At 43.2% G+C, this 11,791-nt stretch overlaps 1 pseudogene; it reads left to right on the top strand.

Annotated features, from left to right (window-relative positions):
• The first annotated feature begins 344 nt into the window (after positions 1-344).
• LOC148030961 (uncharacterized) lies at positions 345-8,484 on the top strand (annotated as a pseudogene).
• Positions 8,485-11,791: the final 3,307 nt, after the last annotated feature.

Here is an 11,791-nt window from a genome sequence, read left to right on the forward strand (position 1 = left end):
CAGGATGGCAATGAGGTGTTCTTCAAGATAAAGCGTACCACACAGCTGAAAAAGCTTATGAATGCATACTGTGAGAGGCAATCCATTGATGCGAATTCAATTGCATTCCTTTTTGAAGGTCGATCGACTAATTTGGAAGGAGCTGCTAGAAGTTGGGCTCCTTCCGAGACAACAGGAGGCAGACTGGCGACGTTGAGAGTCGGCTTATATGCTTGGTTTTCCGGAAGCAGTTCTCGCAGTATACATGCCCGCGATGCAATCTCCGCTACTGCTCCCTGTCTTGCTACAGAAATCATAGCTCCCGCTGCACAGAGTCCTTTCATCGTGACAACGTTCTTGCTGAGATGCCGCTCCTTGGGCCCTCTCCAGAGGCCCGTGAACACATGATCGACACCCTCAAGCGCTTTCACGTACAGCAGCAACTGGATGAAGTTTCCACAACTGCTTCCTGGACGTGGATGACGACGGTGATTCAGACGACATCGCCGGCGATGGTGTTGCTGCTGCCGAGCATGATGATGCCAGTAGGCCGCCCTTAGCTCTGTCCGAGAACGTACTTAACAAGCTGGCTTTAGGTAAGGAGATTAAGCTCGATGATCTGTCGCCATTCGAAAGAAAGGCATTTCTACGAGCTGTGGCATCTGGGGAATTAAGCCGCATGATAAAGCCTTGGGAACCTTGGTGGTTGATTCCGTATGCAAAGACTGTATCTTTGAACAGAGATGGCAATCTTCTTGTACAGCCTGTGAAGGTTGAAGATGGTAGTAGAACATCAATAGACAATACAAGGGATATTTCTGATGTACCACTGCCTTTAGGGTCTCCTTTACCTCGTCTAAATCAGCATACCCCTGTACAGCCGTCTCCCTTGGTCAAAGTGCATCTTTCTGATATTTTATATAGCTATTGTTTCACTCTTCGATTGTACAATGGGGACTGGTATTGTGACACTCTTGATTCAGCCTCGTCTTGTTTGGCTGTTTCCAAAGTTTTGGGAGAAGGTGAGTCTCCAGAAACAGTTGCTGGAGCACTAAATAGTTGTATAGAGATGGTATGCTCGCCTTCCTTCAAGTCTGCAGGGGGGGTACAAGTTTGCAATGGCATTAGTAGATGATACAGCTGCGTTATTGCAGCTTGGAAGACCTGGTGTGATTTGTGCAGTGTCTGATTTATACCAGCTGTTTGACAACGCAATTAAGGATCTATAGAAGGACTAAGATGATGAAGTGCCCGTAAAAAGACACGCAAGTGTGAAGCATCCAAAGAAAAAGGATGCATTGAAGGTGTCATGTAAGCCTTGGAGAAATGAATTGCAGCAGATTGCAGGTGCTTGCAAAAAGGTTTATTTTTACCTGTGCTGGGTTAATGAACAGCCTGATGAGGCACCCTCTTCTTTAGCCATGAATCCAATCAACAAAAGATGGTAGTTGTAAAGACTTGATGATATCTTTTCAGCAAGTAATGATGGACTTGAACTCATTATGGAGATGTTCTTTTGGAGTTTCTGAAATTCCCTTCTTACTGCAACTGACAACATACACCTGAATGTAAACAGTTTATGAGATACTTCAGATTATTCTGAACATGAATTTCTTGTAACTCATTTGACAAGCAATATAGTGAACTTTGACATCCAATATTTGAGTTCTTCTTGTTAGCCTCATTTCTTGCTGTACCTTGAACCCCGTGTTCTGCAGCTCTTGCACGATCTCTCTGACATTTCTGGTGAACCCGACGTGAAAGTGCTACGTCATCAGCAAGATGGGAGACTCGCAAGAAGAGATGACAGATGATAATGTCATGAAGAACCTGTTTCAGTCATTTACCATGTATATGCAGCAGCAAGTTCATGCAAAACGAGACAGTGATGCTATGGATGCTTTGAAAGCTGTCCAACAGGAGATGAAGCAGTTTAATGGCCAGCAAGTGTCAACTTACCTGCATTTGTATGAAGAAAAGATGAAGTTTTTTGGGGTTTCTCAAGATGTTTGGAGCCGCTACTTCTTGCAGATCGTGGTGCGCGCTCTTGAAGGTCGAATTGCAGAAATTCAAGAGGTACATGCAGGTTGGGCTGAATTTAAAAAGGCATTAAAAGATGAATATTTCCTGGAGGATACAGGTCTTATGAATCGCAGGAATTTTTTAGCATGGGTTTCTATGCCTAATAAGGGACTTTCTATTACCGCTCTTCTGCGAGAGTTTGAAAGCCGTTATGATCAGTTGGATGGGACTGAACAGCAAGCTTTGGAGATGCAAAAAGTGGAGTTGTTTTTGCAAGCTGCAGATGCTGATTTGCAGGAAAAGTTTGATGATCTTTTGGAAGATCAAGCTACTGATTCAGGTTTAAAGACTGAGTGGAGACATGTCATTGATGCTGTGAATGCTCTTGTCAAGAAGCAGCGCAGGAGAGTAAGATTGCATCGAAATACAGGATCAGCTCCTGAGAAATCTTTGGAGACTTCTTCTTCTACCCCTGCTGCTTCTTTGTCTAAGCCTACTCCTCCTGTTATGAATCCACCAGTTCCTACTGCTCCAGTGCCCTTATCTGTAGATGATGTTATTAAAGGCTTGGCGGATTTGACAATTGAAGCAGTCAAAGCTGAAGTTGGTAAGTTAAAGGAGCAACTTATGTCAGTACCTGCTGCAGCACCTGCTCCAGTGACTGCTTTTCCAGCTGGTCAAAGAAAAGGGCGACGATGTATTTGGTGTGATAGCACAGAGCACCAACACTGCAGAGATTGTGATGCTTTTCAGGATGCACGAAAGAAGAATGTAGTGTTCTGGGGACAAGATGGGAAGATATGGCTGACAGAGACTGGCGCTCCTCTTGACACGAACTTTGGTAAGGGAGGTATGAAGAAGCTTGTTGATGATATGGCTGCGCGATCAGCTTATGTGAGTGTTAGAGGAGATGCTTCAGCTTTTGGAGTCCATCTTGAGCAGAAATCTGATGGAGACTCTGCTTTATGGTCTTCTGCTTTGGAGATAGCGAGAAGAGGAAAAGTTCAAACTTCTACTATGACTTGTGTGGGCTCTAGCATCCGAGGAGAAACAGGATGGGATTCTCCTGTTGACAGGTATTCTATTTTTGCTTATATGGCTAAAACGTAGGGTTTAGATGCCATGGTTGAGGAAAAGAGAAGAAGAGATGAGGAGGGTCCTAGCTCCTCCAAAAAGACTAGAGGGGGTGACTTTGTTTCACCACCTATTACAGCTCCACCTATGTCAAATTCTCCAACTCAAACAGGTTCCGATCAGCCAATGGAAGACAAGCAGAAAGAAAAGAGGCAACCAAGAAAAGAGCCAGGATTCAAGCTCTTGTCAAACCTTGATATGCAAACGGATATGAGTAAGATTTTTCATGTAAGAATTTTGAATAGTGAAGTCACTTTTACTATTGGAGAGGCTCTTGGGATTGCTAGAAGAGAAATACAGGATCAGATGCATGATCTTTTGCGGAGGAAACGACATGCGATGGAAGGACCTGCTTTACAGGGATTGTGGCATGGAGCTCTTGGAGAAGAGCATGATGATGCAGTGATGGTTGAGAATGCTTCTGTTAATCCGCACTTGGAGAAAATAGTGCAGCCTATGCAGTATGAAGATGATGAGTCCCCTATTCTCATTCCTCGTAGCCATTTTTCACGAAGTCATTGGGCTAGAGCAACCACTGAGACAGTGGTAAGGATTGGAGAGAAACAAATTCCCTTGATTGCTTTAGTTGATCATGGTTCTGAGATTAATCTTATTGCTCGAGGTGTTTATGAGAGTGGCAAGTGGCCTATGGATGCAGAGCATGGCTGGCGTATGAGAGCCACCAATAATACTTCTGGTGATATGTATGCTGCTTGTCCGAGTATCAGAATTTCTATTGGTAATGTTGAAGAGGATTATCATTGCTTTGTTCAGGATTCATGCTCTTATCCGATTATTCTTGGACAGCCTTTCATTACAGAAGCAAGAATGGAAACAAAAGTGATGGATGACGGATCAGCTTATGCGCGGATACGCAGTAAAGATGGTATGCGAGCTGTTCAGTTTATGACTGTTGGGGTAAATCAACCGAGAAACAGGGACTCCTTGCGTGAGGCACCACTACCTGCGAAGGAGTTGGATTTTCATTAGGTACCACTGTCTTGCGAGACGCCAGTGGTACGGAGCGGAGAAAAGAGGAGATCTCGCCTCCTGGCAGTCAGTCTTTCTCCAATAACTTTGTTGGGTTTACTTCAGATAGTTCAGTGAGTTATCAGAAAATTTCAGATTTGCCTAGAGCTGCCAGGCAGTACATTGGTCGTAAGGAGAAAGAGTTGAAGAATGCAGGTATTTTGCAAGCAGAAGAGCATGTGGATGGATTGTATGAAGGGATGTCTTATGCAGATACATTGTTTGAGATAAGAGCAATGCTGAAAACTGATGTATGCAAGGGTTCAAAGATCATACCTGTGCAAACCTTGGATATGTTTCAGGAAATTTTTGGTTTTATGCTGCAAACAGAGTTAGAGGCTGAGAAAACTCAGCAAACTGAATTTATGGCTGATCTTGATCAGCTAATAGAATTGCAGAGGGCTGAATCCATTCAGCCAACAGAGTTGAATGCAGAAAAATTTCTGCATACAGAGTTTCAGGATGCATCTATGCAGTCCATAGAGCCGAGGGCTGAATTCATTCAGCCAACAGAGTTGAATGCAGAAAAATTTCTGCATACAGAGTTTCAGACTGCACCCATGTAGTCCATAGAGTTAAAGGCTGAAATTTTTTAGCCAACAGAGTTGAAAGATGCTGAAAATTTGCAGAAATTGCAGCAAAGGAAAGAGTGCTTGAATGATGCCAAGGTTGACACAAAATATAAAACAGTTGATAAGAAGGTTAAGCCGGTTGCAGGCCCGCTTCCTTCTGATAGTGATGAACAGATTGAAAAAGCTATGAAGCAGCCTATGTTGAGGGATCCTGCAAATATTGGACATAAGTTTACAGCTGAAACTCTTGCAGAATTGAAGATTGGAAATGATGATTTTTTGCTTTCAGTGGAAAAAGAATGTTTTAGAGAGATGCTTGGACGTCATGGTAAGGCATTTGCTTTCTTTCCACATGAAATTGGCTGCATTAGACCCGAATTGGTAAGCAGAGATATTACTACTATGCGGACACCTATTGGTCTTGTGAGGATGTGTACCTTGCCACAAGGTGCTACAAACTCAGTTGCTCATATGATGAATGCTATGCATAGAGTTCTTCGAGATTATATTCCACAGTATACCATGCCATTTCTAGATGATGTGCCTATTAAGGGTTATGCAGAAGAAGAAAAGAATGAAAGTCTTAATTTGCGTGGATGTAGACAGTTTGTGGCTGATCACTTGAATGCTTGTGAGCAAATATTGACACGATTAGAGGAGGTAAATTTGACACTTTCAGGGCTGAAATCTGTCTTTGCTGTTAATGAAGTCATCATAGTTGGGCATATGGTTGGATATTATGGCAGAAAGCCTTCTCCTGCAAAGGTGGATGCCATAAATAGGATTGCAGAGTATTGCTCGACTACTTCAGAGGTGCGGAGATTTGTGGGAGCTTGTGTGTTTTACATGATTTGGATTCCTCATTTTGCTCATATTGCAGATGTTCTCTATCAGCTACTTCGAAAGGGGCAGAAATTTCATTGGGATGATGAAGCTGATGGAGAAACACGTTTACTAGAATCAGAAGATGGACTTGACCTGTTTGTGGAATTGAATGATCCTGGATAGTTGGCACATCCGGAGGATGCGCAGGTTTAGAGGGGGTGGATGTCGTATTGCTGCGCATTCGAGGTGTGTAAACCACCCAAAAGTTGTGCATGGGATTTGGTACTTTGTACATATTTAGTTGTTGTGATTACATTTATTTTTTGCGTATGAGTATAGTGGCGAGCATGAAGGGTTGCTTTAGGCAGGATCAAGGAGACAAGACATTACAAGTATTCAAACAAATGCATGAGGAGGGTATCTCTTTGGATAATATCACAATTGTCTGCACCTTAAAAGCTTGTGGCATGGCTGGAGCTATAAACAAGGGCTAAGGAATACATGCTGAGATTGATAAGATAGGGCTATTGAAGACAAATGTGGATGTGGGCAATGCATTAATTGATATGTATGCTAAATGTGGTTGGCTAGCAAGAGGATGCCTTGTGGATTCTAATGTCAAGGTCCACATACAATCCATGATTGGTGTGAATAAACTTATGTCAGAAAAGGAAAAGCTGAAACTTACAACGGAGCACCGAGAGAAATTACCGGGATTATTATTAGGTGGTTGATGCCACGCACTCTTGCCTATTGGTACATGTATGGGGGTCATAAATGTGATAGGACAGGTGGCATTGTTTTGAAGGCATCAAAGTACTCAGCAAAACAGTTGCAACTAGTAATGAAAGCTCTTAAGGCTAGAGCAATGGATTGTTGGAGAACATATGATGGACATCAAGTTTGCTTTTAAGGCAAATCAGCATCTAAGATTTGGATGTTCATGAGCCTCATTTATTACCTGAACTTAAGGATGCACTAAAGTCTGAAGAGGTATGCTATAGCTGAAAGGGGGTAAAAAGGTAGGCAAGAAGTTCTAAAGAAAAGAAAAGCAATGCTAATTGGGGAGGAAAGGAGAGAAAAAGCAGGGGAGGTCACGAATGGATGAGGGAAAAAGCTAAGAAAAGAGAGGTATATTTTTGAAAAGGCAGAAATGGCGGGCTGCACCTGGATTGGAGAGAGAGGGAGGAAGATGGACTATGCAGAGTAAGTGCAGAGAGAAGAAGAAAGACAAAAAGGCCTCGAGGAGAAGAGCCAATGACGGGGGGGAGCTCTCCTTTGCATCATCAAGGTTTTGCAAGAATTGCAACATGTGCCATACCCTGCTCCTCGTGGTGTGCCTCAAATCACTATCTGCTTCGATATCGATGCCAACGGCATTCTGAATGTCTCCGATGAGGATAAGACAGACGAAGCAAACAAGCAGGCCGACCATTGATTCGTTCTTTCGCCCATTCACGAATAAATTTCTATCGCGAGGCGTGGCAACAAATGAGCTTTGTGGCACAGGCGTGACAGACACATAGATCCACACAGTGTCTCCGTCTTTGTGTCTGTCTCTCTCTCCCCCGTTCTGAGAAACGCGGCGGCCAAGGCAGCCTTCCTTCCATTGCAAGGCGTCAGTTTGGCGGATTAAAAGAGCATTGTTCCATTCCTTGGCAGACCTTTACAGAGATCGCGTTCTTCGTAACGGCAAGGTCTTAAGTCAGGATGGCAATGAGGTGTTCTTCAAGATAAAGCGTACCACACAGCTGAAAAAGCTTATGAATGCGTACTGTGAGAGGCAATCCATTGATGCGAATTCAATTGCATTCCTTTTTGAAGGTCGATCGACTAATTTGGGAGGAGCCGCTAGAAGTTGGGCTCCTTCCGAGACAACAGGAGGCAGACTGGCGACGTTGAGAGTCGGCTTATATGCTTGGTTTGCCGGAAGCAGTTCTCGCAGTATACATGCCCGCGATGCAATCTCCGCTACTGCTCCCTGTCTTGCTACAGAAATCATAGCTCCCGCTGCACAGAGTCCTTTCATCGTGACAACGTTCTTGCTGAGATGCCGCTCCTTGGGCCCTCTCCAGAGGCCCGTGAACACATGATCGACACCCTCAAGCGCTTTCACGTACAGCAGCAACTGGATGAAGTTTCCACAACTGCTTCCTGGACGTGGATGACGATGGTGATTCAGACGACATCGCCGGCGATGGTGTTGCTGCTGCCGAGCATGATGATGCCAGTAGGCCGCCCTTAGCTCTGTCCGAGAACGTACTTAACAAGCTGGCTTTAGGTACGGAGATTAAGCCCGATGATCTGTCGCCATTCGAAAGAAAGGCATTTCTACGAGCTGTGGCATCTGGGGAATTAAGCCGCATGATAAAGCCTTGGGAACCTTGGTGGTTGAGTCCGTATGCAAAGACTGTATCTTTGAACAGAGATGGCAATCTTCTTGTACAGCCTGTGAAGGTTGAAGATGGTAGTAGAACATCAATAGACAATACAAGGGATATTTCTGATGTACCACTGCCTTTAGGGTCTCCTTTACCTCGTCTGAATCAGCATACCCCTGTACAGCCGTCTCCCTTGGTCAAAGTGCATCTTTCTGATATTTTATATAGCTATTGTTTCACTCTTCGATTGTACAATGGGGACTGGTATTGTGACACTCTTGATTCAACCTCGTCTTGTTTGGCTGTTTCCAAAGTTTTGGGAGAAGGTGAGTCTCCAGAAACAGTTGCTGGAGCACTAAATAGTTGTATAGAGATGGTATGCTCGCCTTCCTTCAAGTCTGCAGGGGGGGTACAAGTTTGCAATGGCATTAGTAGATGATACAGCTGCGTTATTGCAGCTTGGAAGACCTGGTGTGATTTGTGTAGTGTCTGATTTATACCAGCTGTTTGACAACGCAGTTAAGGATCTACAGAAGGACTAAGATGATGAAGTGCCCGTAAAAAGACACGCAAGTGTGAAGCATCCAAAGAAAAAGGATGCATTGAAGGTGTCACGTAAGCCTTGGAGAAATGAATTGCAGCAGATTGCAGGTGCTTGCAAAAAGGTTTATTTTTACCTGTGCTGGGTTAATGAACAGCCTGATGAGGCACCCTCTTCTTTAGCCATGAATCCAATCAACAAAAGATGGTAGTTGTAAAGACTTGCTGATATCTTTTCAGCAAGTAATGATGGACTTGACCTCATTATGGAGATGTTCTTTTGGAGTTTCTGAAATTCCCTTCTTACTGCAACTGACAACATACACCTGAATGTAAACAGTTTATGAGATACTTCAGATTATTCTGAACATGAATTTCTTGTAACTCATTTGACAAGCAATATAGTGAACTTTGACATCCAATATTTGAGTTCTTCTTGTTAGCCTCATTTCTTGCTGTACCTTGAACCCCGTGTTCTGCAGCTCTTGCACGATCTCTCTGACAACGCTTCATAATTCTGCAAGACAGTATTGAAGATGAGGAAATGTTTGGACAGCAACAATTTCTTTACTTCATTTTATTGAGATCTCATAAAAACAATTCCGTTGTTGGTCGGCTCTGATACCAACTGTAACGTGTCCATTAGAATCATCCAGGACACGTCTTAGCAGTCCATCGGAAAGGATGTCTAGAAAACTCCGCCCGGCACTCCCATGGAATGTTACGGGTTTTGCAATCTAGGTCTTCCCGTGTCTGCCACGTAGCGGAAGTATCTTGGCCGTTTCCCACTTAGGATCGACCGGAATTTGGGTTTTCCTGTTTGGTCATTAGCTAACAGCAACTAGCGTCAGACCCAAGCAAACTACTTTACGCAGAAACTCTAGGTCCGAAGCGGATTCACGCTGCACTTGGTTCAAGGAGAATGGGAAACGAGAGGGATGCAAGGCTCAACCTCTTTGCCATAAGGCATAGTCCCATTCCGTTCCCCTAAAACAACGTAAATTGGGTAAGATGTAACTCTAGGTCATCGTTCTCGTTATTCGTTTTGATAATGATGATCATTGCGCTGTTCTTCGAGATTTTTGAGAAAAGTTCCCGGCTAACCGGGACCACCCATCCGTAGGACGGAACCATGGTCCATCCTCCGCACTTTCCTCGGTTTGTTTTAGTTATGTAATTATCTAACACATTAATTTGACATATAACAATCAGCTTCTTTAATTATCCCTGTTAAGCACTGGTTCCTTCACATAATCTTATCACGTGACATAGAAAAACAATATCAAACAACTTCTTTATTATCATTTCATCATTTTATCTTTGAAATACAAGGAGTTCCGCCCGTAGGCTTGTCCATAATCCGCCCGAAGGCTATCCAGTAATCCGCCAGGGATCACTATTCCAAGCTTCTGCCCGTAGACTAGTATGCGGGCCTCGAGATCCAATCCCGAGTCACGTTAGCCTCTTGTGCAGGACCCGGAAGGCGAGGGATTTATGGCCAGAGCCCCCCCTGGCACCCAAGCGTCCTCCTGCTCCAAGTAGAGCTCAACGGAAAGACCTCTCGCGGCGGGTTCGGTCCACGTTCCCGGCGCGGTCAACCAACCCCCTTGGTTAGGGTCAGGCAGGCAGTCGGGGGTAACTGAAGCTGCCACTCCCTTCAGGCCTTCAACCTGAAGCATTAGATATCATTTCATCCTTTAGTTCTTTGAGCAAACAATGCAAACAGTGCTTTCTAAACTGTTACAAGCACAATCAATTCCAGTGGTCGTTAATTTGGCCAACTGTCAAGGAGTGAATCCTTCTTTCCGAATGCATCTAGCGTTCGATCGGGATTAATTTGGACTTGGCAAGATTCCCAAGGGTTTATTTGTTCACCCTTTTGTCCTTGGGTTAGGGCCATACCCTGTTAACCCAACTTAACCAATGCCTTAGGTTTTATTAATAGTAAATCCTGGCGACCATGTCGCTTTAATTTATTGATTGATCATTTTCTTCCAAGCAAATACCTAACTTCCCTTTACTTGGCAAATTTTCCCCAAGACAGGTGATGTAACAGGATGACTACTCATTCTCTTGCAAGTTAAACTTGCGCAAGAACTTACCAACCTTATTTCAAGAAATGGCAAAACCCTCTTGTGAACAAACAACAAGTCTCTGCAACGTTGCAACTTATTGCACAAGTGTCACATCTATTCCATGGGATCATTTCACCCATTGAACGACGTTTTCTGGTATCCGAATTATCTCCAGACAAGAAGCAGGGTTTAGGGTGTCTTTTTACCCAACCCATTCCTAATTACACTAGATCGACAACGTTTGGTCCTAGGGGTTCCAACTCAATCCAAGTTCTAGCATTAGGTCGAATGATCTTTAGGGTAAAAACCCTAGATTATTATTTGCATGAGCATCCAATTGACTCAATATTCTGGGAATGTGGGTAGGACCTTTGGGTTTGAGGGCTTCGACTTGGCGTCCAAGTACGATACTTGGCTGCATTTCTAACGTGCCAAGCCCTAGCTAGTACTTGAGGTTTTTATTGAATCGGCTAGTTATGCCTATACGAAACCCTAACAGTCATGATACCACAAATGACTTGGGTAAATTGACTTACTTGTCTTATGACAAGGACAATTCTTTCCTAGAGATAATAAACTTGATCTAAAGTAGAAAAATAGTTGCGACTACCACACTACATGTAAATATGCGATTCATTCTATCTTTCCTTGGTAAAGTAAAAATACATGATAATCTGGATACTAACTTTCCTAGGACCTACTAGGACTTACATCAAATAGTCATGCCTACTACCTTGTTATCTACACTTTAGAATCTCATGCTTTGTTAAACCATGCAACCTTTCTTAAATACGGTTCCTGATGAATGGAATTTTTTTGCATGACGACTATGCAACTTTCTCCTAGCCACAATGAAGTTAATGAAGTTCATACAAAACTAAAGCTAGTGTTCATTTTTCATACCATTTGCAAGTCCATAATATTAATTTCGTGCTCTTCTATTTCTTTTCGGATAACATCTTATGGGTGTTAACTTTTCCTCATGAATCATTACAAGGAAGATGTTACCTAAAAATGCAACATACTCTTAATCTTTCCATGTCTATTCAATGGTGCACTTTAACAACTCCAACCTTATAATGATAGGCAATAGGTATTCTAGGCTTGTCACTTTGAAAAAAACATGACAAGGCAACATACTATTAAGGTCGTAAGATGGATGGACAATTTGTGTTTATATTGAAAATACCAATTTTCCCAATTGCATTTAACTAGGCTAGGTGAATTTGAACAT

The sequence above is a fragment of the Lygodium microphyllum genome, chromosome 9 (assembly GCF_053477565.2).
Source record: "Lygodium microphyllum isolate KBCC chromosome 9, Lygodium_microphyllum_v1.1.10, whole genome shotgun sequence".
NCBI lineage: Eukaryota > Viridiplantae > Streptophyta > Polypodiopsida > Schizaeales > Lygodiaceae > Lygodium > Lygodium microphyllum.